Below are 25,488 nucleotides of genomic sequence, written 5' to 3'. Positions count from 1 at the left end.
TAATATAAAATTCAAAATCCCAATAGCTTTTAAAAACTTGATAAAATTATTCTAAAATTGATTATTGTTCTAAAATATGAAAAGAACAAAGGGTCAACGATAGCAAAAACAAGTTCAAAGTCAGAATGAGGCAGGAGGACTTTCCCTACTGGAGGTGCATGCATGCTCAGTTGCTCAGTCATGTCGACTCTTTGCAACCTTATGGACCATAGCCCACCAGGCTCCTCTGTCTATGGGTTTTTTCAGGCAAGAATCCTGGAGTGGGTTGCCATTTTCTCCTCCAGGGGCTCTTCCCGACTTGGATCAAACCCACATCTCTTGCATCTCCTGCATTGGCAGGCAGATTCTTTACCACTGAGCTACCTGGGAAGCACAGGATAATCAGATTTATTAAAAATTAAAATAGTCAAAATAGGAGGTTAGCACAACATAATAGGGATTTTACCTTTGTTTGAATAAATACTTAATGCAAGATGGTAGTAGCTTTGTAAATTAGTGGGGGAACAGGTTTTTTTTTTTTTTTAATGGTGCTGAAGCAACTGATTATTTCTATAGTGAAAAATAGCATTATAACTATTTTATTCCATATATAAAATTTGATTCCAAGCAGACTGAATGTGAATAAATTGTAAAACTTTAATAAAAGTTTTACTAGAAAACATACAGAAAAATCTTTATGATTTGAGGTAGTAAAAGATTTCTTAACCAAGGCATGAAAACCATGTCATGAAGGAAAATACTGATAACTTTGATGCTTTTAAAAGTTTACACAGAAAATACAGCTTAAATGACGATTCATGACATGAGGAAAGATATTTGCAATACATGTAACTGATGGAGGAATAATATCTGGAATACTTAAAGAACTCCCCCAAACAAAAAGGAAAAGGCACATCAACATGTAAATAGGCAAAAGATAAGAACAAGCAGTTCAGAGAAGATGAACGACGAATGGGCAATATGCTTTTGAAAAGCTGTTCACTTTCCTCAGCAACCTGGGTAAAGTTCATTGAAACCATAGTGAAGTATTTTTCACATCCACCAGGTTTGCAAAGATTGAGAAATGTACCAGGTCCACGTGTCAGTGAGGAACGGGGGAAAGAAGACATTCATACTCTTCTAGTGAGGTGTAGAGAAGGCGTGTACATTGCAACAGCCACTTTGGAAAGTGATTTAGAATATCAGATAAAATTTAGAATGGGCTTAATTTTCACTCCAGCAATCCTCTACTACGCTAGGAAATTTTTTTCACATGTGAATAAGAATGCTCAATTTAGTACCGTTTGTAATGGATGGAAATTTGAGATAGCTTTAATTTCCATTCACTGGTGAATGGAAAAGTTGAAGTATCTTCAATACAAAGACATATTGTAGAAGTTAAAGTAATCTAGAATCACATGTCTCAATGTGGAAGGACCTTAAAAGTAAAATATTGAACCAAAAAACCCAAATTCCAAACTGAGTTACAGAATATTTAAAGTATAATGGTCTATGTGGTTTTTGAATTTATACACATTACATGCATGCAGTTCATATATGTAATTGCACATATTGCACATGTCACATATATGTGATGATACATATTACACAATGTAGTACATGTATTATACCTTTATTACATATATTTTATAATATTTTATTAAATATTATAAAACATGAATGGGAGTGAAAAACACCAAATAAAGATGCTCATTCCTTCTGTAGAAAGGAGTATGAGAAGGAGAAGATTGGGATTGAGGAGAGGGCTTTCATCCTATCTGCAGTAATTTTTTCCCCTTAAAGACCCTAAAGCACTCAAATTATAAGGCAAAATTTTAGACTTTGACAAAGCTGAGTGGTGGGTACATGAATGTCTGTGATTTCATTTTCTGCTTTTTGGTATGTTTGAACTACTTCAGAATTTAAGGAAAAAATTAAGTTTAAATAAATGAATTATCTAAGGGAAATATATTATTGTGATCTGATTAAAATTAAAGTTATAAATCCTAGTTTTTGACCAGTGAAACCCAACTTTCATAGATCATGGAGTTTAGTCTGATAAACTCTATCTCTGACTCTACAGGGACTCTGAAAGAGGATAGCTAGATTAACCCAAATAGATCAAGCGTCCTGAGGGTAATCAGAAAGGATTCCTTTAGCTGTCTTCTCTGGGGACTTTGAGGATGGGCTGGGGAGAAGAATGTTGGCTCAGGGAAAGCCTCAGAGATCAGGAACTTCTAAGAAGATTCAGCAACTCCTATAGAACTTTGTCCAAGGCATCTCTGTTTCTGTTGTCAGGATCAAGTTTCCTGGCCTTCACGTGGCCTCCCACCCCTGCATTCCTGCATCTCTGTGGGCCTATTAACAGATTGCTGTAGGTGTCCTGGCCACAGCCATGACGCTGTGACGTTGCCGACCTTCCTGTTAGAGGAGGACGGAGGCTACACAGCTGATAACATCCCCTGTCTGTGCAGTGGAAATGGAGAGATTGTGCTGTGCGGGGAGGATTGGCAATCACAGCCATGGGGAGGGAAATCTTGGCAAGTCAGGGTTGGAAGGGATTTTAGAGATCACTGACTTATTATCTTGTATGTTTGTGTTCACATGTTTTGTTGCAACATAATATGTAAAGCAGGTGACTACAGAGCTGCTCTGGTTAGAGACAATGTGTGTGTGTTTTCAGTCTTTCAGTTGTGTCCAACTCTTTGCAACCCTATGGACTGTAGCCCGCCTGGTTCCTCTGTCCAGGGGATTTCCCAGGCGAGAATATTGGAGTAGGTTGCCATTTCCTCCTCCAAGGCATCTTCCTGACCCAGAAATTGAATCTGAATCCCTTGCATTGGCAGGCTCTTTACTGCTGAGCCACTTGGAGGGGACCCCAAAGACCCCATTAAGGCGACTCCATTAAGCTCCTGTTTCCCCCCTTCATCCTTCTCCTCTCACTCACACCTGTGCTAGTCCCTGACCAAGCTCTAGGAAGCACATGGTGTAAAACACTGGTTCATGCCCAAGCCCTTCATTTAACGGATGGGGATCTTGACGTCTGGTGGGATTTGCTCAAGGTTACCCTCAGCTGGTGGGGATAGATCCCCTTGGCTCCTGCTAGGATGCTGTCTCCCTCACCCTTCAAGCAGTTTTCTTGTAATTTAGCCACTATATGCAGGCTATATTGATTTGTTTTAAATTCCATTTAATAATACATTTAAAAATAATCATAAATAAAATAAATAATAAAATAATAAATTCCATTTATTTAAAAATTCATTCTCTCTATTCTAGATTAAAAAAAGACAATTTTGAGTGTTTCTATTACAATCCATGGTATTAGCATCCTGCTATGTTACAACTTTTTATTTCACTGACCTCCTTGTGAAGGAATCCAAGTTAATTTCTAAGTGTTATGATGATAGAAGAGGAAAGAGGGATCTAGACTAATTCCATATGAGGAGATAGGAGATCAGTGTTAAGTAGAAGAGGAATATCTCACTCTGCCTGTTCTCCCAAACAGTTTTCTCATAAACCTCACTCTTTTAGATAAAAATTTGGTTCATGAAGCTGCACTTTTTAAATACCCATATCTTCCCTCCAGGTAAACTCCACTGATCACTTGTACCACAAACTGAATATTAATGATGTTTCTAGAGCACTTTCTACATGCTGGCACTGTGCTCAGTGCTCCTTATATAATCCCCATCACAGCGGTATGATGGAGAAGGAAATGGCAACCTGCTCCAGTATTCTTGCCTGGAGAACCCCTTGGACAGAGGAGCCTGGCGGGCTACAGTCCATCAGGCTACAGTCCACGGGGTCGCAAGAGTCGGACATGACTTAGCGACTAAACCACCACCACCACCACCACCGCAGTGATATGAAATAAATACAACTATTATCTTCATTTACAGAAGATAAATAGAAGTTTATAGACATTAAGTATTTCACTCAAAAGCACACAGCTAATAACTAGCAGAACCAAGATTTGAGTTCATGCTCTTAGGGGCTGTGCTCTCCTGCAATGGATAGTCAGCTTCATAACCAATACTTAGAGAATGGGTATTTCACTGTTGGAAGAGGGGATAAATGCTCTAAATGCTCTCAATTCTGATTTCCTGTTGCCTTTGTAGACTTTAGATTCTTTAAATCAGCTTGATAGTGAGAAAAAACTGTTAGGGACATTTAAGTAATATAAAAGTTAATTACCAATCATCTATTTCAAAGAGAGGTGAGCTGGGTATTTGAAATAATACTTAAAAAAAAATCTCTTTTTGCAAATGGTGTCAGTCTTCACATCATTCTGATTCATTTGCAAGAAACAGATGACCAAACTCAAACGGGCTTAAACAACAAGGCTGTTTATTAGGTCTTATGCTGTGCTGTACTTAATTGCTCAGTCGTGTCTGATTCTTTGCGACCTCATGGACTGTAGCCTGCCAGGCTCCTCTGTCTGTGGGGATTCTCCAGGCAAGAATACTGGAGTGGGTTTCCATGCCCTTCTCCAGGGAATCTTCCCAACCTAGGGATTGAACCCAGGTCTGCACTGCTGGCGGATTCTTTACCATCTGAGCCACCAGGGAATGGGTTTTATGTTTGATTGGTTCAGTGACTCAAAAAAATGTCATCAAAGGGGCAGGTTCTTTCCATCTCTTTATTCTGTTTTGAAGATTTGTCTTCAGTCATGAGTTGGTTTTCCTTGTGTTCACAAAATGGTTGACAGCAGCATTTGAGGGTAGAATCCCCCTTCTTCACATATAGTGAAGAAGAGAAACCAGCTTCCTGTTGCTCTGTCAAGAACAAAGAACTTTCCCAGAAACCTCCTTTCCTTCTCGCTGGCCAGAATCAAGGGTCACAGGACCATTTCTTAGCCTATCTCTGGAAAATGGGTTGAGACTACTCATAGGCAGTTAGGTCTGTCTCTTTAAATGAGGTCATTCCCTCAGACATCATTGCTTTTTCTCCATAAGAGGAAAGTGGGATGTATGTTACAGAGGCAACCACGATCTCCAGTGTAGAATTTGCTTGCACCAGATGGGTACCATGATTCATTGACATATTCAAGAGACATGTATTAAATATCTGCCATCTGCTCAGAACCAAGTGATTCTAAAGAAAAGTTACACATGAATACATTTTCCTATTAGGTGAGAAAAATGGCAAACTGTGGCTCATGCCCCTTCCGCTTTCTCCTCCCTACCCTTCAGTATAAGAACTCAACAAAAATCCCAACACAGCCGAAGGTGGAAACTGATCCCAAATTGACAGCTCCAAAACAAGGAAACTGGCCAAATTCAGTCAGCCACTTAGTTACTAACTAATTATTTTATTAAACACCATCCTTGAGAAGAATTAATCTTTCTTTTTGTACAGATGAACTTACCTTTATCAGGTGATAGATTACTCTGACTTAAACTGTAACTGTTGAGAACATTGGGTATGCATTTCTGTAACCCACAACTCATCAGTTTGATAGCTGGTAACTTTACTCTTGGGCTTATTTACACCTTTTATATTAAGAGGGGTTGGAAGTGAAGTGAAAGTCGCTCAGTTGTGTCTAACTCTTTGTGACCCCGTGGACTATAGAGTCCATGGAATTCTCCAGGCCAGAATACTGGAGTGGGTAGCCTTTCCCTTCTCCAGGGGATCTTCCCAACCCAGGGATTGAACCTAGGTCTCCCACAGTGCAGGCAGGTTCTTTACCAGCTGAGTCACAAGGGAAAGCCAAGAATACTGGAGTGGGTAGCCTGTCCCTTCTCCAGAGGATCTTCCCAACCTAGGAATTGAACTGGGGTCTCCTGCATTGCAGGTGGATTCTTTATCAACTGAGCTATGAGGGAAGCCCTAAGAGGGGTAGAAGGGCTCAAAATTTCTTATATGCAGAGCTTAGAGTGCCCTGTGTTGGAAAATAATTTCATTTGTAAGTGTGAAATACCTTCAGAAGCACTTCCTTTGAAATCAGTTGAGATACGGGAGCTGAGAACAAGTTATGAGTTGTCTTATACTGTGGTTTAGCAAGATTTGAAGTTGGTCAAATAAACAATCTTAACTCCCGCCACCCCCCCACCCCGCCTCTCTTTTTTTAACAGCCTGGCTGACTGCACCTGCCTCTTTAATAACCGCAGAACAGTGAAAACCTAGCAACATGAAATTAAATCTTTTTCTGCTTTGGCACCAGTATGCCCATGGAGAGTGCTAAAGACATTGGGAGATTTAATGCTTGGGGAGAGTAAAAGATTCTGCCCCAGCAACAGAGCTATTCTAAGAGTTCTGATTGCTTAAGAAAGGCACGGCACAGGCATGGCCTCCCTTTCTGTCTCTTTGGACTTTTAAATTCTTGTTGGTTTATTTATTTGTCAAAGGGATTACAGCACAGAGCAGTGGTTTTTGAGTTTGTTCTTCTAGGTGACTCCCAGGCTGATCACTAATAGTATTCGTGTTTATAAAGAGATAATAATCTGCATTTTTGCTCTTGGCATCATTTTATCGTTGAACTATTGGTTCATAAAACCCAAGAAGCGTTTTATTCTAATTCTAGCAAGCATTCTGATGGTGGCAGTGAATAGAGAGAGGTGAGGGGGAGAGAGGCGTGAGAGTAGATGACCCGAGGATTATTTTGCTGTGCCAAAATGGAAACACGGGGCTTTGAATTGCCGCAGTCCTAAATTCCTGTGACTTTTCAGAGCTCAGTCTCTCACCTTCAAATGACTTTATTTTTTATCACTGTTGTTCCTTACAGCTATTAGCTACCAACTCCCCAAACTATTCTGCACTGCTCCATGTGTCTTCCCATGCAAACCTTTATCCCAGTCTAACTACGGATCCTGCCTGTGTCAGAACATTTTATACATAGAGTTTAATTCCTACTGCCCCAGAACGACAAGAATACTCTGAGTATGCTGAAGAATGAAAGTAGTGGTCAATTGGGAGAAAACATGAGACTTTGAGTTGGTTGAGTCCACGTCCAGCCTATCTGCATGACTGTTTTTTTTTTTTAAAACATTGAGGATTTGGTCAGGTGTTTCGGTGAGTCGTACATTCACTGAATGTCCTCTCCACTGTTTTTCAACCCAGCAAATGGAATACCATTGACCCTTTGTTTAGATTAGAAACATAGGAACAATCCCTAATGCTTCCTTTTCTTGTTATTCCTCACATCTAACTCATTATGAAATCCTGTGGTTCTCCCTACAAAATACACAAAGAATGTGTCAACTTCATCTCTGTATTCAATGCTCTTGCCCAAACCAGCATCATCTCTAATCCTCAAGAATGTTCTGTCTTATTTCCTTGGCTTAATCCTTGCTTATCTGCAATCCATTCTCCAGCTTGAAGCAAGAATTTTTTTTCCCTTTCTTTTTGGCTGTACTGCATGACTTGTGGGCTCTTAGTTCCCTGACCAGGGATCAAACCTAGGCCCTTGGCAGTGAAAGCTTGGAGTCCTAACCACTGGACAACTTACGGGATTTCCCCCTTTAAACATTTGTATTTTTATTTAAGTATAGTTGGTTTACAATGTTGTGTTAATTTCTGGTGTACAGCGCAGTGATTCAGTTATACATAAAGGTGTTCTTTTCCATATTCTTTTCCATTATGGTTTATCATAGGATGTTGAATATAGTTCCCCCTGCTGTACAGTAGGACCTTGTTGTGTATCCATCCTACATATAATAGTTTGCATCTGCCATCCCCAAACTCCCAGTCCACCCCCTAACCCCCACCCCAGCAACCATGAGTCTGTTCTCTATGTCTGTGAGCCTATTTCTGTTCTGTAGATAAGTTCATTTGTATCATATTTTAGATACTGTGTATAAATGATATGGAGAAGGCAACGGCACCCCACTCCAGGACTCTTGCCTGGAAAATCCCATGGATGGAGGAGCCTGGTAGGCTGCAGTCCATGGGGTCGCTAAGAGTTGGACACGACTGAGCGACTTCACTTCCACTTTTCACTTTCATGCACTGGAGAGGGAAATGGCAACCCACTCCAGTGTTCTTGCCTGGAGAATCCCAGGGACGGGGGAGCCTGGTGGGCTGCCGTCTGTGGGGTCGCACAGAGTTGGACATGACTGAAGCGACTTAGCAGCAGCATAAATGATATCATATGTCTTTCTCTGTCTGACCTACTTTACTTAAGATGATGAGCTCTAGGTCCATTCATATTGCTGCAAGTGGCATTATTGTATTCTTCCAGAATTTTCTTTTAAAAATACAAATCAGAGTAAGGTGACCCCCCTTGATAAAACTCTGTATGGTTTTCCAGTACTCTGAATAAAATCCGAGTCCTTTCTGTGATCTCCTAAGCCCTGCTTCATCTAGTTTCTCCTAACTCCTCCAAGTTGTCTACTGCTCTCAATCACTATGCCAAGAGTTGTTACCTTTGTTTTTTTTTTTCTATCCCTATAAAGTTTCTTCCTCAGTTCTTTACATGGTCTTAGCTTAAATGCCACCTCCCCCAAAGACGTTCCTTGATTATCCTTCCAAAGTGATATGATAATTACTATGAATTGGGTAGTTTAACCTCCATTCAAACTTTCTTCCTATGCCAAGAGTGCAAAACTGAAATTCACCTTTCCCAAACTATCTTGGAGGTTGGATCCTAGAAATGATTTTCTTCCCAGGAACAAAGTGCAGGGCACTCATTTTGTGGTTCACAAGGTCTCCATTTTGAGGGGACCAAGCATCATTTTGCTGGTATGTGGCAGCTGTGGTGTGGATTTTGGAGAAAGTTGTTGTAACTATGGCTACAGTGTGTTGCAGCAAAGAACAACTTTCGGATTCTGTGGCTCTGTAGCAGTTTTAATTGCATTGGGGCATAGAATGGTTCTGTAGTCAGCAGGGGTGTAGCACCTTCCTAGTACAACAGCTTCGTATGATAGATTTTGCAGAAATTGGGGATTGTTCTTGAGAGATCAGTCTAGAGCCTGCTTTTCCAACCCTTTGAACAATTTTATACTCACTAATTTCCCTGTATACAATCCCTTTCTGTTTAAGCTAGTAAGCGTGGATTCTGTTGTCTGCAATCAAATCTGGACCAGTACAAGTACCTCTATAAGTTACTCTTTAGCTCATCTTTTAGTTTTTGTTCTTCACCCTTATAATTTCGACTATTTGTGTATTGTCTTTCTCCACTAAAGTAAAAGCTTCATGAGGATGGGGCCTCATCTGTCCTGTTCACTGCTCTGTCCCCAGCACCTAGGACAGCTCTTGAAGCATGGGAGGTGTTCCACAGCCATTTGTGGCATGAATGAATGGGCCCTAGGCATTTGCAGAGGTGTTCCACACTATTCCCCAGCAATCTGAGCACCGGGGCATTTGCTCTGCAGTTACAGCTCTCATTTGACTCACCATTTGTTTCTGGGCCAGCTCCAATTTAGTTCTTCTGACTCAGCAATGGAAACATGCACTTCTGATGATGACGACAGAGTGAGTCCTTGAATTCTCTGAAGGTTCTGCTTCAGGAAGCTTCTGTTAAATGGTGCCTTGCAGCACTATCAGGAGAGCAGGGCTCAACTGGATTTCATTATCAGTGGTGTCAGGCAGCTGAGCAGAATCTGGTCAAGAAGGCACACCTAGCTTGGCCATCACAGGCCTTTCTTGCTTGAAAGACTTTCACAAGCAAGCAAGTCAGGACATTCTCCTTCTGAAGGCCATCCCAATCTGTCTGAGATCATCCCATCCATTCTGGTTGCTTGCAGTCTGTTTGCTCTTTTAAGCCCTGCCTTTCCCTTTGCCCATTTCCAAATGATGCCAAGGTCCAGAAATGCATGTTGTCATTTTGCTTTGTTTTTAGCAGACCAGTAAGTTGGGTTCTCAGCACAAAATCTTGAATGATAATTTGCCTAAAATAATCTTTGTCTCATTTCATATTTAATCCTAGCGCTCAGTACAGGGTCTGGTACATAATGATTGCTTGATAAATGTTGGAAGAATGATTGGATGAGTGAATTATCCTAGTTTTGTGCTTTAAAAAAAAAAAACAGGCAAAAGGTTAATATATGCAGAAAAGACTTAGTATAAGAGAAAAAAGATTTCACGTATGACTTTGATTCTATTCAAATGTGTTCCTGCAGTTAGGCAAGATTTCATTAACATTTTCTGCACATCATGCCTGCTGAATATCATTGCAAGGTTTCATTGACAAGTGCCATTCACGAACCACATCCCTGAACCTAAGAGGGTATCCTGCCACACGGGGCTCTCTTTTCTCAGTCCTGACACAAATAAGACAGCAAATGTCATATGTTCTTTTTTAGAACTCATATATAGAATGATGTGCTTCTTCAAGGTCAGGGCAAGCACCCACTTTACTTTGCATTCATGAGCAAGAATGCTGGCTGGCGACAGGTAACCTTCAGAGAGAGTTTGTCATTAGCAGAAGGGCGCAGTCTGGGGATTGAATCTTCCTAAAAAAGTCACATCTGCTGGCTGGCAGAAGAAGGAACTCATGTCAGGGCAGGCGACTAACTGGCAGGGGAGGGAGGCTGGTTACTGATTAAGCTGGGCAAAGCATTTTAAAAGCAAAGAGCCCTCCTGGAGTTGAGATTAGGCAGGCTCTTGCAGGCTCTCACAGCCGGGAGCGGGTGGGGCGGGGGTGGGTGGAAAGGGAGGTCAGGAAAAGGACACGGAGCGGGTATGCCCTTGGCTTGGTGGGAGGGAAAAATCTCACGGGGGTGGCCAGGCCCTCTGTTCTGTCTCCGGGTAGACAGGTCATGTCTATCTCTAGGGCAGAAATTCCTGTCCTTGAGGTTGAGATACTTCATGGGTTTGCCAGCTGTCTCAAAGGGCAATGTGAAACTCCCAAACTCAAATGGTTTCCAAGTCTCTTGGCTAATATGTAGATAACACAGCTACCTTCCAGTACCTTTTGAAGGCTGAATATTTCTTCTTTTTTTTTTTTTCTTGAGATTAAAAAAAATTTTTTTTTTGGCTGTGCTATATAACATGTGGGATCTTAGTTCCCTGACCAGGAAATGAACCCATGTCCCCTGCAGTGGAATGGCAGAGTCTTAACCACTGGACTGCCAGGGAAGTCCTGAAGGCTGAATACTTCCACTCTCAAAAATGCCTGGGAGTAGCTGTTGTACTTGCTACTCTTTTCACATGTTTCATATGTAACAAGTCCTGAGTTATGTGCTTGCAGATATTATATTAACTATTACATTGAATCCTTACAACCTGATGAGCTAGGTGTATATATCTCCATTTCATAGATGAGTACCTGAGGCTCAGAGAGGTTGAACTTCTTGTGTGATATTACAGAGCTGGAAATTGACAGGCTCCCCAAATAGAAGCAGTTCAGCCCCTGTCTAGGGGAGTGAGTGAGCTCCTAATGGTTCCTTGCCAACTGCAGAAAATTTAAAAGATATTTGGCCTTCAGGCATGCTATTTACCATAATTGGGAACTAACTCTACATTATTGCTCTTGTGTCCTTCAAACACTTAATTTTATTAACTATAGATCAATTTAAGGTTCTCCCCACCAGATTCAATTGAATGAAGTAACTGTGGACTGGCCACAGGATGGGGAGTGAGCATGTGAGGAGAGGGCAGCTGGCTTATAAAATGTCAGAGCCAAAGCTGCAATCTCTCCCTGTGTTCCGCTCACCCAGCCTGCTGCTCCCAGGTCAGCCTGCCTGATGCCTGAAATTTTCCAAAACAACCATTGGTTTAGATGAGAGTTCTCTCAGTCCTGCCTGAAATGGCAGTTTATTATCTGCAAGGGCTAATGTACTGATAATAACAAAATATTAACACTTCACCTGTATATATTGATTTCTCTCATTTGAGTTTCTCAAAAAAGCATAAGGCGTGTGTTTTCTTTCGACATCGGTGAATGTGTCAGACAGACAGCACTGAGCAAAGTCCTCAGGGAATGGAGCACAGGACAGGTGCATTTTGATGGTAAGAAAGATAATCAGGAGAGGTGTTGGCAAAGGCCAGGAGCATTAGGCTCCTGTCCCTTGGGGTGAATCCTGATAGAATTGAAAGCATCCAGAGACCAGCATCAAACCTTGGGTATCCCAAGAAGTGGCGCTGAGACCACAGAAGGCGATGAAGCTAAAATGTGAAGAGCATTTGTATACAGAGGGGAATCCATAGGCGACTTAAATATTTAAATTTCTTTCTCATCTTTTTGGGTAAGGTTTATCAGTGGGTACCACTCAGTAGTTATATTTTATCGAAGAAGTAGACCGCATTTCTTCACAATTTTGTCTTGGTAGTACTAGAAGGAGCCTGCAGGAGATGTGGGGAGAGGGGCTGAGAAAAGGGAAGACGATCGTGTGGCTGATGAACACGTTTCCACACCAGAATTAGGGCAGGAGCGTGGTGTTGCTAGCTCTTTCCACACGCTCTTTCCTAGGAAATCAGAGATCCTAGATGGGCTCCGGAGTCACTCCCAGATGCCTGGCTGTGGGGGGAACTGTGCCGGCTTGCCCCCCTCCCCAGGAGATGGGCCCAGGCACGGTTAGCCAGTGGGAAACTCCAGGGCTTCTGACCCACTCCACTCTTCCCAGCCTGAAGGACCTCCGACACTCTCCTACATATTTCCCCTGCTCCTACTCTGCTTCTGACACTCCACCGAGTCTCACAGTTCTGTGAGAGGTTATTTATTTCCTGAGGATGCCAAGGAGGGCAGGGTATCAAAGACCAGTCACAGCCCCCTTCCCTGGGGTCTCCTCCCTGTGTGTTAGTAAACACAGTGCTGGCCCAGGCGGATTTGTCAACTCAGCCGTCTGGTTTATTTCCTCTGCTCCTCCTGCCGTGTTTCACACCAGCCAAGTGTCTAGTGCCCCCATTTCCTCTCTCCCACCCCCTTTGCTTTACCCCCACTCCTACTGTGTCCTGTATTCTGGTCCTAGAACACCCCCTACTGTGGATCATCCTCCTTTTCCTTTTTAGCTTCCTTTTCCAAACTGGTCTGCCCTGGATCTCATCATTTCAGGACCTGTTCTCATGTGGATGATACTAGGTTATCCAGAAACTTGAACATTTACTTCTTCCTGATAAGCAACATCTTAAAACACTTCAGGATAGACTTTTGTCTAAGAAGGCTTCCAAGCAGTAACTCTAATGGGAAATGAAATATCACCAACCCAAAAGGAAGACCTTGCAGTCACTGGTCCCCTTCCCAGTGGAATCAGCTGCCCCTTCTTTGTATGGGATGGGCCCCAGGGTGAAGGTCTAGAAGTCTAGACTTGAACTTTATTTATGATTCCAAAAAAAACTTGGCCATCAGCTGTAAACCTCCCTAGAGACTCCGGGGTCTCCCTCTATAAAGTAAAAGTTGATAGTGTGTGGTCAATCTCCTTTCTCTAGGTGTGTCTTGAGTGAAGGCTACAAAATTATTGCAAACCCTGAGCATGAAATTTGGATGAAATTTCTCTAGAAGTTGAATGGGAGGTTGAGATGGGTTCCTTGGGAGAGTTCAGTGCTAGAGAGTGAACTTCTTGCAATTCATTAGGAAAACACTAAATGAAGTACTCATGGCCATTAGATGCTTTCCACCTTAAAAAAAATACTAAGTCTGGCAAGTCTGGGAGATGATTGCTGTCAGCTATTGTCCAGTTTTGTGATGCTATCTTAAAACTTACTAGAGACATATTGTACCATGAAGGTTTTTGGGCTGGTAGAGGAGGGGCGGGTGGAGATGGGGGTGGGGTGGGGAGAAGGCAGTCCCTGGATATGACTGTGCTTTTTCACAGAGTTAACTGGAATATGCATGATTCCAGATGTTGGCCTGAATAAATCTTGACCACTTGCCTTGTTCCAGAAGCCACCTAGAACTGACTTTGGGCATATCTACAGGCAGTAGAGTATCCCAGGAGAAATTCAATGATACCAAATGGCTCACGAGGGCGTTTGGACTTTTCCATTTTATCATAGATTAGGGTTGTGAGTGCCTCACATCTGGTGGCCACTTTGGTTTATATGGAAATGTACCATTTTGAAGACCTAAAATTCCACCTCTGCAGAGGGAAAGACACTTGAAGTGAAGACCCTTGGACCCCCTAACCCCTAGTATATGCTGAGCATAATTCACTTCTTTTTTAAGCTTCTGTGATTTCTCATGTCTGCACATCATGACAAGACAGAACGAGAGGACACTGAGCGTTTGACTAAATATTCGTCTCTTGTTTATGTCTCTTGATTGCGTTACTCTGTGGGACCCTGCTGTGGGCTCTGCGTGTCTGTGTCACACGCTGCAAGGAGCAGAGCAAGGCCAGCTGGCTTGGCTGCTTCTGTCTGCTTTGGTGATGTTTCCTCAAGCAACTGTTTTTGGGAAAACCACTAATGCTAACTTCCCTGGGGAAATGTAGAAGAATTGGTACCTTCCATCAGCTTTGGGATAGACTTTCCAAGTCAGGGAGGCAACTCCATATTTGGAAAATTCTCTGCCGTTTTATGTCAATGTTGATGAGTCTGACAATTACCTATTTACGGTAAAGAATCTGCCTGCAACGCAGGAGCCATTGGTTCAATCCCTGAGTCAGGAAGGTCCCGTAGTGAAGTGTCACGCGAGTGTATGTTCCTCGGTTCTTTGTCGCATCACAACAAAGATTTGGAGCGACGGACATTAAAGCCCTCAGTGCGTCACAGCTCTTGGGTCTTGGACAAACTGTGCTACAGCTCTTAGGCAAATCAGTGTTACAGCTCTATTTTATTTAGAAGATAGCAGGAGAATCCAAGACTTGAAGAGAAGAGAGTGGAGGAGTGCATGGGGAGGGAGGGAGAGAGAGTGAGAGAGAGAGAGAGTGAGAAAGAGAGAGAGAGAGCGCATGCATGCGGGAGAGAGAGTCCGAGAGAAAGTGCTTTGGCTCCTCCTTTTATATGTTTTTTCTTCCACCTGGGCCTGCCCTATATAAATTGGGCTTAGCCAGGAGTGCTGTTTTTTCTGTTTGTTCTGCCTGAAGTCTTCACTCTGGTCCTCGGACCTTCCTTGTCTTTTAGCCACCGCCATTTTGGACTCCTTTTCCCTATTCTACCTACCTAACAGAAGGAAATGGCAACCCAGTCCAGTATTCTTGCCTGGAGAATCCCATGGACAGAGGAGCCTGGCGGGCCACAGTACATGGGGTTGACTGAGTGACTAACACTTTCACTTTCTTTCCTTTACCATGTTTTTGTAAACTGGTGCTCTTTTGGGCCTATCAGTCTGTTTAGGGAGGAGATCTAGGATAGGTACACACCTTTGACATCTGGTCTTTTTAATCAGGAGGAAGTGACTCACGAAGAGCAGGTTTGCTCTAAGAACAGAAGGAGCAAGTGTTGCAAGAAGAGGAGGGATTTTGGAGCCGACACTTTGATGATAAAATTGGATTGAAAGAGAGGCCACTGATGGTTGAAGGTAAGAGTGACTATTTATAACCAAAACCTCTGGATCTGTGAATTGGGATGGTGTCTTTTCATAGAGACAGTTGTCACTCTGGTATGATTATAATATGGATCTTTGACTGTTGTTCATTCGCTGATAATGTATTCATTCTATGCTGAGCCAAGCTCCAAACTTCTGTTCCTCTTTTTGTTCCTTTTTCATTTTATTCATGTTCATGCTCATAAAGGTTTGGTTGGATAAGAGCTCGTGAGACATAGAATTCACCATCATTTGTGAATTTTTTGGAGGTAGTGATCTTTTTCATGAAGTCAGGGATACTAAGCCCCTATCACCCCATTCCCAGAGCTTACTAGTACAGTAGTTTATGGATACCTCTTGCTGTGGGCAGGAAGGAGGCTCTTCAAGGAAAGGAGTAGAAATTCTAGTTTCTTTCATGGAGGGTTGATGGGTCAGATGTGGAGAAGGAGGCTTTCTTGAACTCTGTCCAATGGAGAACAGATTTTATCAGCCTGATCTGATGTGGCTGGAAGGATAGAAGCGAGGCTTTAGTCAAAAAGGCTTACCTACTTCCCTGCGACTCTTGGTCCCCCAGCCTGGCCTCTGCCCATTAGAAAGAAATGAACTTATGATAAAAGTTATAGCAGAATAGATGTTCAACAGTGTAGGCTTATATTACTTAATGCCCTGGGTCTTGGTTTTTTTTTAATTGCAAAGTTAATTTGATACTGAATTGGAACTATTATTCATAGAGTCTCATATATTCTTAGTGGTGCTTTTATGTATTTTATAAAGTTTTTATAGTCAATATGTACTACTTTGAAAACAAAGTAATATTAAGACTGCAAAAATAAATTACATATAATCCCTCAGGCTACTATATCTATTTCCATTTTGAAGTGTTCTCTCTTTCAGTGTTTGTCAATTTTGTGTGATTTTGGCAGGCTTTAAAAAAGTAATTTATTGAGATGAAATTTACATAACACAAAATCAACCATTTTAAAAGTGAACAATTCAGTGGTATTAGTACATTCTCAGTGTTGTGCAATCATGTCCATCTAGTTCCAAAATATTTGTCTTAATTAAGGAGATGATAATCTGTATTAATCAGTAAAATCTCTTACCCAGTAAACAGTCTTCCTGCATTTCTCTGCATTTCCCTCTTTTTTCCAGCACCTAGAAACAACTAATGCACATTCTGTTTTTGAGGATTTATTTATTCTAGAATTTTATGTAAACAAAGTCATGTATTACACGTATTACATGACTTTGTTTTGCATACTGTTCTTGTGGGTTTATGCATACTGTAACATGTATCAGTACTTTTCACTGTTTATGGCTGCATAATACTCCATTGTAAGGATATACCACCGTTTATTTATCCATGGATATTTGGGTTATTTCAACATTTGGGGGTTGTGAATAGTGTTGATGTGAATATATACGTCTATGTTCTTTTTTCTCCGTTTTTCAATGCTTTTGGTTCTATGCCTAGTTTATATTGGTATTAACATAATTGCCGGGTTCCTCGTGGGCTGCCGTCTATGGGGTCGCACAGAGTCGGACATGACTGAAGCGACTTAGCAGCAGCAGCAGCAGAGTGACTCTACGTTTAAGTTTTTGAGGAACAGCCAAACTGGTTTCTACTGTGGCTGAACCATTACGCCTTCTAGCCAATAGTGTGCAAGGGGTTCAATTTCTTCACACCCTTGGCAACACTTGTAATTTCTGTTTGACATACTTTTAACCATTGTGAACATGTCATCTTATGCAATCAACTAAAGGCTGAGTTTTAAAATTTGTATTAATGTCTAGCATTCATGTGTATTGGTGCATTTGATATTAACCTGGATTGCCACTTCAGAGCAATTTTGTTCCATTATCCTACTTCTTCTCAGATCCTATAATTCATCCCTGTGACTACATTTGACAATTTTGAGCCCAGGGCTTATTGTTGGAGCAAATTCTCTTGCACCTGTGAGTGACCTCTGTATTAGACCTGAGAGTTCATACATGTTGGCCCCTGCTCTGCATTTAGGCCAGCTGAACTTCTTGAAGCATGAGTTCATAACTGAGCTCTGTCCTGAAAGCCAAGTAGCGGCAATTACACTTGGCTTCTACTGAAGCTGTGCTGAAAATAGGCATGTGTGTATGAGGCAAAAGAGGGAACAAAGCGGGCAACATCTTGGAGTGTGTGCTCTTCTTCAGCCTCACCCACATGCCCACATTTCAAGCTCCCACTGGTCACAGGGGTGAGAAGAAATAAGACTGTTCAGTTGGGCCAACAGAGTTTGGGGACAAAGAGGGGAGGCAAAGATGGCCTTGTACCTACAGGAATGGACAGGATGAAAGGTGACAAGGATTACTTTAAGCTGGATTTGCCTGCTGTAACTCAACTGGTGAATTAACTGATCAGGGAAAACTGAAAGAAGGCCAAATTCTCAACCTCAGTATCATTGCCATTTTGTGCAGGATAACTCTGTGTCGTGGGAAGGCTGCCCTGTACATTGAAGGACGTTTAGCAGGGCCTCTGTATACTAGGTGCCAGTAGCACCCACATGCCCCTCTCCCTGCCCATGCAGACATTGCCAGTCTTCCCTGGGGTGGGGCGGGGTGGGGGGCAAAATGACTTCTAGTTGAGAACCTTGTGGCAAAGTGAATATTAATTTTTTCACTTATCAGTTGGCATTATCAGTGGGTTATTATTGAAAAGCTAGTATTGAGGTCCTGGGACACGCCAGGCACTGTGCTCAGCGTTTACACTCATTTATTCCTCAGCGTGTGCTTGGGTGTGTGTTCTGCTAGGAACTAGATCTGTTCTGTGGGCTCAACACTGGAAAGCTCCTGCCCCTGTGGAGCTGCCATTCTGGCGGAGAGATGGGCAGATTGAAATAATCACACAAACATAAAGTCTCCACCCTGACAAGTGACAAAGAAGGGAGGGCTTTGAAGAGTCTGGCAAAAGCAGTGCTCCCCATGACCAGGCTGTGTGCTGAGACTGTCACACATATTCATTCCTGTGCTCCTTCCAACAACAGTATGAGGCCCACCTCTGCTGGCATTCGTACCTGTTTTGTAGTAAGGAAGCTGACTCTTAGATGGGTGACAGTCACACAGATAGTAAATGGTGGAATTGGGATTTTGAACGTAATGAGTTGTTCTCAAAGCCTGAGCTTCTAACTACCACCCAAGATACCATGAGTTGAGATCTGCAGAATGAATAGATGTTGAATGCTTAAGGTAGAGGTGAGAGGGAAATTGTTCTGAGGCAAAGACAAAAGTGAATGGGTGGACCTTCAGGCAGGAGAGAGAGTGGAGGAGTTAAAGGAGGCTGAGTGGCTAGAGTGGTGCGGAGGGAAAGGGAAGCTAGGTGAGGAGGCACCTGTTTCTGGGCTCTGCAGTCAGTCCACTTTTAAGAGATTCTTTACCCAAAACACCTTGGAAGTTTAAGTAGGGAGAGGACACTGAGGTTTTCCCTTGTAACCACATTTAATACTTACAGCCATCCAATGAAGAAATAAATCATGTCATCAATGAGATGCAAGGGATTTAGAGAGTCAAATGCTTTGAGGCTGTCTCAAAACTGAGAAGTGACAGGGCTGGATTTACACTCATGCTGGTCCAATCTCAAGTCCACCCTTTGAACCACCATGCCACATAGCTCCCTGCTCCGGGCCCTTTGAGCTGACCGGGTCACTGAGCACACCTCCTCCATACAGCTAGTGAGTAGATCTGACATCTGGAAATTCTGTCTGGGAGGGTTTTGATGTCTGAGCACAGACATGATTCCATGCATCTCCATAGTCATTCTTTAACTTATGAATTTTCTGGTCTCTGTTTTTTTATCTTGCACTCCAGCTCCAATTCACCCTTTCACCCTGCCCTCCCCTCAGCCCTGCTGTTTGGTCCTGGGACACTGCCCACGTGGCCTCTGATTAGAATCAGTCCATTCAGAGTGGCTGGCAGGTAGATGTCCTCTTTGCTCAAACATGCGTGAAGGTCTCCATTACCTAGATTGCATGGCTGTGGAGTCTGGAGCTCTTTGGCTGGCCCTCTTCTGTTCTTTTAGAGATAGTGTATTTCCCCCTCCAGGTAAATTTCAAACTAGTGTTCATTTAAATATTAATTTGCAATTGCACCCTCTCTCCTGTGATATTACCACATCCTGGGGGGATTAGGCTGAGGGAGCCTCCTCGCTCGCTTTAATCACAGGTTTTGGCAGTGCCGGGACTTGCAACCGAGTCGGATCCTTCCTTTCACACCATCCCAAATGCTCTGCAGTGCTAACCGAATTGAAATGAGCCCCTTCATCTTACACATGGATAATTAAACTTCAAACACTGTTTATCTCCATCCCCAAATCCGCAGAATGCAGAAGCAAATTAATTTTAAATCTATATCTGCTTTAAATAGTAATTGTTTAATCAACAGGCTTGATGGATAATTATATTCTTTGTTCATCCTCCCTGCAGACTTGAATAGGCCACATAATTCCTGGGTTGCTTTCATTTCTGTAATTAGATCATGTGACAGACCCTTACTATATTACAGTTGACTTGAGTTACTTCTCTCCCACCCACTTCTAAATTCTAAAATGGTTTCTCATGAATACTTAGATTATAACAGCCCAGCTTAACACGGAGCTATGAGTGCTTCACTTTAATCCTTTACTCTTCGTTCACCTAATAATTTACTAGGGAGCAAGCCATCTTACTGGTGGTGGCTGCTACTTTGTGCCAGCTGTATCCTTGCATAGTTAAGAGTTTTTGTCTTTATTTTGAACTCCTCTTTCCCTAAAAGAGAACCCTTCGTGACCACACTGTCTGGATCCCTCAAAGTCAATATTATCCTTATAGAAGGATTTCAGGTTCAAGCTGAACAAAAAAATGATATACTGGGCTTTTGTTTTTTGACCATCTGGGGTTTCGTGGAAAAAGAGGAAGTCATTTTCCTTATTAGAAAGATCAGTTTTGTCTCCAAGCATTTATTTTACTTGCCTGAATTCATCCCATAAAAATGAAAGCTGGACACTTGATGATTAGGTCAACATTGAGATCTATTCCCTAATTGGAATTTGTTTGTTCCACACAATATGCCTGATTTTCTCTGGGTCTGTGCTAGAAATAGGATTGTTCAGCCAATCTGGCTCTTTCAGCTTCCTTTATCACTCGTATCCTCTAGCTGATTATCTTTCAGATTTTATTTCCCAGAGTTCTTGCAATTCTTGATATTTTTCTCATTTTTGTTATTAAGCTACACAAAACTGAATAAGGCACAGTGGATAAGACCTGATCCACAGTAAATTGGGGGAGTGATTGGAAGTTGGAGGGAGAGAGAGTATCTTTCGTCATTGTTTGTTTTTTTTTTTTTTTCCCAAAGCCACAGGGTGTCTGTAGTTAAAGTTCAACTTAACTAGGCTCTTTTTCCTCCATCATATTTCAAATTACATACAAATTTGCACTGTCAGTCCTCGGTCTTCTCAGCTTTATTCATTTCTTACTTTCTTTCCTACCCATGGAATATCTGTGTTTTTGATTCCTTTCTTTTAACTATGCAAATGTGATTTTGGGGCAGTATCTCATTATACTATTCTGATTCAGCTATGCATTTTGATAAGTTTCACCACCATATCCTGCCCATATTTCTCTAACTGTAAGGTTTTTTTGTGCGTATGATTATTTCACCATCCTTTTGGGTATTTGAAACATCTCCCAAGTAGACCTGTGGAATTAAGTTTTGCCTTTGTTATTCACCTTTCCAGATCACACATGCAAGTGCTAAATTAAATGTGACACACTCATAGGTACCATTACAGTCCCAGATTAATAATTATCCTGTGTTAATGGATTCGTGATATGTTTTGGTTGGAGACTTTTGACCCCAATTTCTCACCCTCTCTTCAATGGAAGATCAGTCATTATGTAGCTTTTATTTCTATATTTTCCACATCATCATATAAAAATCATCTGAGATGTATTGTGATTTCGATGCTGTTGTCAGATAAGGTCTAGCTGGAAAATATAAATGACTTTTAATCTTTCAATATAAGGAATAATATAGTACAGTTCAGTCACTCAGTCATGTCTGACTCTTTGCGACCCCATGAATTGCAGCATGCCAGGCCTCCCTGTCTATCACCAACTCCCGGAGTTCACTCAGACTCACGTCCATCATGTCTGTGATGCCATCCAGCCATCTCATCCTCTGTCGTCCCCTTCTCCGCCTGCCCCCAATCCCTCCCAGCATCAGAGTCTTTTTCCAATCAGTCAACTTTTCGCATGAGGTGGCCAAAGTACTGGAGTTTCAGCTTTAGTATCATTCCTTCCAAAGAACACCCAGGACTAATATCCTTTAGAATGGACTGGTTGGATCTCCTTGCAGTCCAAGGGACTCTCAAGAGTCTTCTCCAACACCACAGTTCAAAAGCATCAATTCTTCAGTGCTCAGCTTTCTTCACAGTCCAACTCACATCCATACATGACCATTGGAAAAACCATAGCCTTGACTAGACGGACCTTTGTTGGCAAATGTCTCTGCCTTTGAATATGCTTTCTAGGTTGGTCATAGTTTTCCTTCCAAGCAGTAAATGTCTTTTAATTTCATAGCTGCAGTCACCATCTGCAGTGATTTTGGAGCCCCCAAAAATAAAGTCTGACACTGTTTCCACTGTTTCCCCATCTATTTCCCATGAAGTGATGGGACCAGATGCCATGATCTTCGTTTTCTGAATGTTGAGCTTTAAGCCAACTTTTTCACTCTCCTCTTTCACTTTCATCAAGAGGCTTTTGAGTTCCTCTTCACTTTCTGCCATAAGGGTGGTGTCATCTGTATATCTGAGGTTATTGATATTTCTCCTGGCAATCTTGATTCCAGCTTGTGCTTCTTCCAGCCCAGCGTTTCTCATGATGTACTCTATATAAGTTAAATAAGCTGGGTGACAATATACAGCCTTGACGTACTCCTTTCCCTATTTGGAACCAGTCTGTTGTTCCGTGTCCAGTTCTAACTGTTGTTTCCTGACCTGAATACAGGTTTCTCAAGAGGCAGGTCAGGTGGTCTGGTATTCCCATCTCTTTCAGAATTTTCCACAGTTTATTGTGATCCACACAGTCAAAGGCTTTAGCATAGTCAGTAAAGCAGAAACAGATGTTTTTCTGGAACTCTCTTGCTTTTTCAATGATCCATCAGATGTTGGCAATTTGATCTCTGGTTCCTCTGCCTTTTCTAAAACCAGCTTGAACATCAGGAAGTTCACGGTTCACATATTGCTGAAGCCTGGCTTGGAGAATTTTGAGCATTACGTTACTAGCATGTGTGATGAGTGAAATTGTGCAGTAGTTTGAGCATTCTTTGGCATTGCCTTTCTTTGGGATTGGAATGAAAACTGACCTTTTCCAGTCCTGTGGTCACTGCTGAGTGTTCCAAATTTGCTGGCATATTGAGTGCAGCACTTTCACAGCATCATCTTTCAGGATTTGGAATAGCTCAACTGGAATTCCATCACCTCCACTAGCCTTGTTCATAGTGATGCTTCCTAAGGCCCACTTGACTTCACATTCCAGGATGTCTGGCTCTAGGTGAGTGATCACACCATCATGATTATCTGGGTCATGATCTTTTTTGTATATTTCTTCTGTGTATTCTTGTCACATCTTCTTAATATCTTCTGCTTCTGTTAGGTCCATACCATTTCTGTCCTTTATCGAGCCCATCTTTGCATGAAATGTTCCCTTGGTATCTCTAATTTTCTTGAAGAGATCTCTAGTCTTTCCCATTCTGTTGGTTTCCTCTATTTCTTTGCATTGATCTCTGAGGAAGGCTTTCTTATCTCTCCTTGCTATTCTTTGGAACTCTGCATTCAGATATCTTTCCTTTTCTCCTTTGCTTTTTGCTTCTCTTCTTTTCGCAGCTATTTGTAAGGCCTCCCCAGACAACCATTTTGTTTTTTTGCATTTCTTTTCCATGGGGAAGGTCTTGATCCCTGTCTCCTGTACAATGTCATGAACCTCATTCCATAGTTCATCAGGCACTCTATCTATCAGATCTAGGCCCTTAAATCTATTTCTCACTTCCACTGTATAAGCATAAGGGATTTGATTTAGGTCATACCTGAACGGTCTAGTGGTTTTCCCTACTTTCTTCAATTTAAGTCTGAATTTGACAGTAAGGAGTTCATGATCTGAGCCACAGTCAGCTCCCGACTGTATAGAGCTTCTCCATCTTTGGCTGCAAAGAAGATAATCAATCTGATTTCAGTGTTGACCATCTGGTGATGTCCATGTGTAGAGTCTTCTCTTGTATTGTTGGAAGAGGGTGTTTGCTATGACCAGTGTGTTCTCTTGGCAAAACTCTATTAGCGTTTGCCCTGCTTCATTCCCTATGCCAAGGCCAAATTTGCCTGTTACCCCAGGTGTTTCTTGACCTCCTACTTTTGCATTCCAGTCCCCTATAATGAAAAGGACATCTTTTTTGGGTGTTAGTTCTAAAAGGTCTTGTAGGTCTTCATAGAACTGTTCAGCTTCAGCTTCTTCAGCGTTACTGGTTGGGGCATAGAGTTGGATTACTGTGATATTGAATGGTTTGCTTTGGAAACAAACAGAGATCATTCTGTCGTTTTTGAGATTGCGTCCAAGTACTGCATTTTGGGCTCTTTTGTTGACCATGATGGCTACTCCATTTATTCTAAGGGATTCCTGCCCACAGTAGTAGATATAATGGTCATCTAAGTTAAATTCACCCATTCCAGTCCATTTTAGTTCACTGATTCCTAGAATGTCGACGTTCACTCTTGCCATCTCCTGTTTGACCACTTCCAATTTGCATTGATTCGTGGATCTAACATTCCTGGTTCCTATGCAATATTGCTCTTTATAGCATCGGACCTTGCTTCTATCACCAGTCACATCCACAAGTGGGTATTGTTTTTGCTTTGGCTCCATCCCTAATATAGTACAGAAAGCCATATTATATGGCTATAATATGTTAATATAAAAGCCATGTTATATTTTAGTATGGTTACCCAGGTGATGGTAAAGCTGAGAAGCAGGAAGGAGAGGGTACAGCAACTCAGAGGTTGGCGGTGGCTGGAAGCTTGTCACACCCTCACACCAGAGAGACCACAGAGGGTGGAGGTGTCACCAGAGCCCAGAGTTGGGAGTTCTGCAAAGGCTGTCTGGCAGAAGCAGGCAGCCCAAAGGCCAAGGTTGCCTGTTGGAGCTGGAGACACCCAGGAGAAATAAGCTGTAAGATGCCACCTTGAGCAGGGAGAGGAAAGGGTAAACAGCTTCCTTCCTCCTCCTACTTCAAGCTTTCTAGCCTCCCATTGGCTGTTCCTACCTGGAAGCCAGTTGGCAAGAAATCCAGTCCTCAAATATGCAGGTTAGAGCGGATGAAGTGCAGAGTAGATCTGGGAGCAGAGACAAATGATCCACGCGGATGTGCTGTTAAAGCTGGTACAAAGTCCTTTATGCATTTCAGTGAACTTGCCAATTCACTATTGCAATCACCTGTCCGTCTCTGTAGTCCATTCTGGACACACTACTAGGCTGGCCTTCCTAAAATACTGATCTCACTTTTGCACGATGACTCTTAGTTCTTGCTGCATCAAACTTGAGCTCTTCAGGACTTTCCTCATCCAGATTGTCCTTGGCAACTCAGATCTAGATTTAGTTCACATTTCTCCTGGCCCAATTCTTTGCCAGAGGAAGGGAGGAACAAAGGTAAAGTAATGTTAGTTGACCACCTGTTATGCAACAGATACATCTGAGAGCTTTATTCTCCTATTATTGAATTCTCAGTTATTACTCTCATTTTTAGGTAGGTTGCTGAGGCTTAGCGAGGGTAGGTAACTGTCCCAAGGTGACATAGTCTGGCTAGAATTGGAGGCGGGTCCTTCTGACACCAAATCTTGTTTCCACTCTGCTGTGTTACCTTCCTGGTTTATTAATGCCTGGAGAAAAGAAGCAATTTATTGAGGTTCACATGGTTGGTAAGGACTAGCTGACAACTCAATCCATCTGTTTTAGATTTACAAGATTTTCCTAGTAGTCATATTTTAGCACGGTCTTATCCACTTATCTTTGGTTCAAGTCCTGTCCAATGGTATTTCCCCCTCACCTGGATATCCTGCATCAAGCTCTCCTTTCTTTGAACTTCTCTGGCACTTACACTTAAATACGTAGAGTCAT

At 42.2% G+C, this 25,488-nt stretch overlaps 1 long non-coding RNA gene across 1 annotated transcript in view; it reads left to right on the top strand.

Annotated features, from left to right (window-relative positions):
* The window catches only part of LOC147350479 (uncharacterized), a 480,714-nt gene that overhangs the window by 2,103 nt on the left and 453,123 nt on the right, over nt 1–25,488 (top strand). Inside the window, exon 2 of the long non-coding RNA XR_015148935.1 lies at nt 15,185–15,316. This is a non-coding gene — a long non-coding RNA (uncharacterized LOC147350479). The remainder of the gene's footprint in view (nt 1–15,184; nt 15,317–25,488) is intronic.

This window comes from Bos grunniens, chromosome 20, assembly GCF_055505025.1.
Source record: "Bos grunniens cultivar Pamir isolate PY7600 chromosome 20, Bosgru_T2T1.0, whole genome shotgun sequence".
NCBI lineage: Eukaryota > Metazoa > Chordata > Mammalia > Artiodactyla > Bovidae > Bos > Bos grunniens.
The sequence above is the reverse complement of the archived record's forward strand: the minus strand, read 5'-3'. Positions and strand labels throughout refer to the sequence as shown.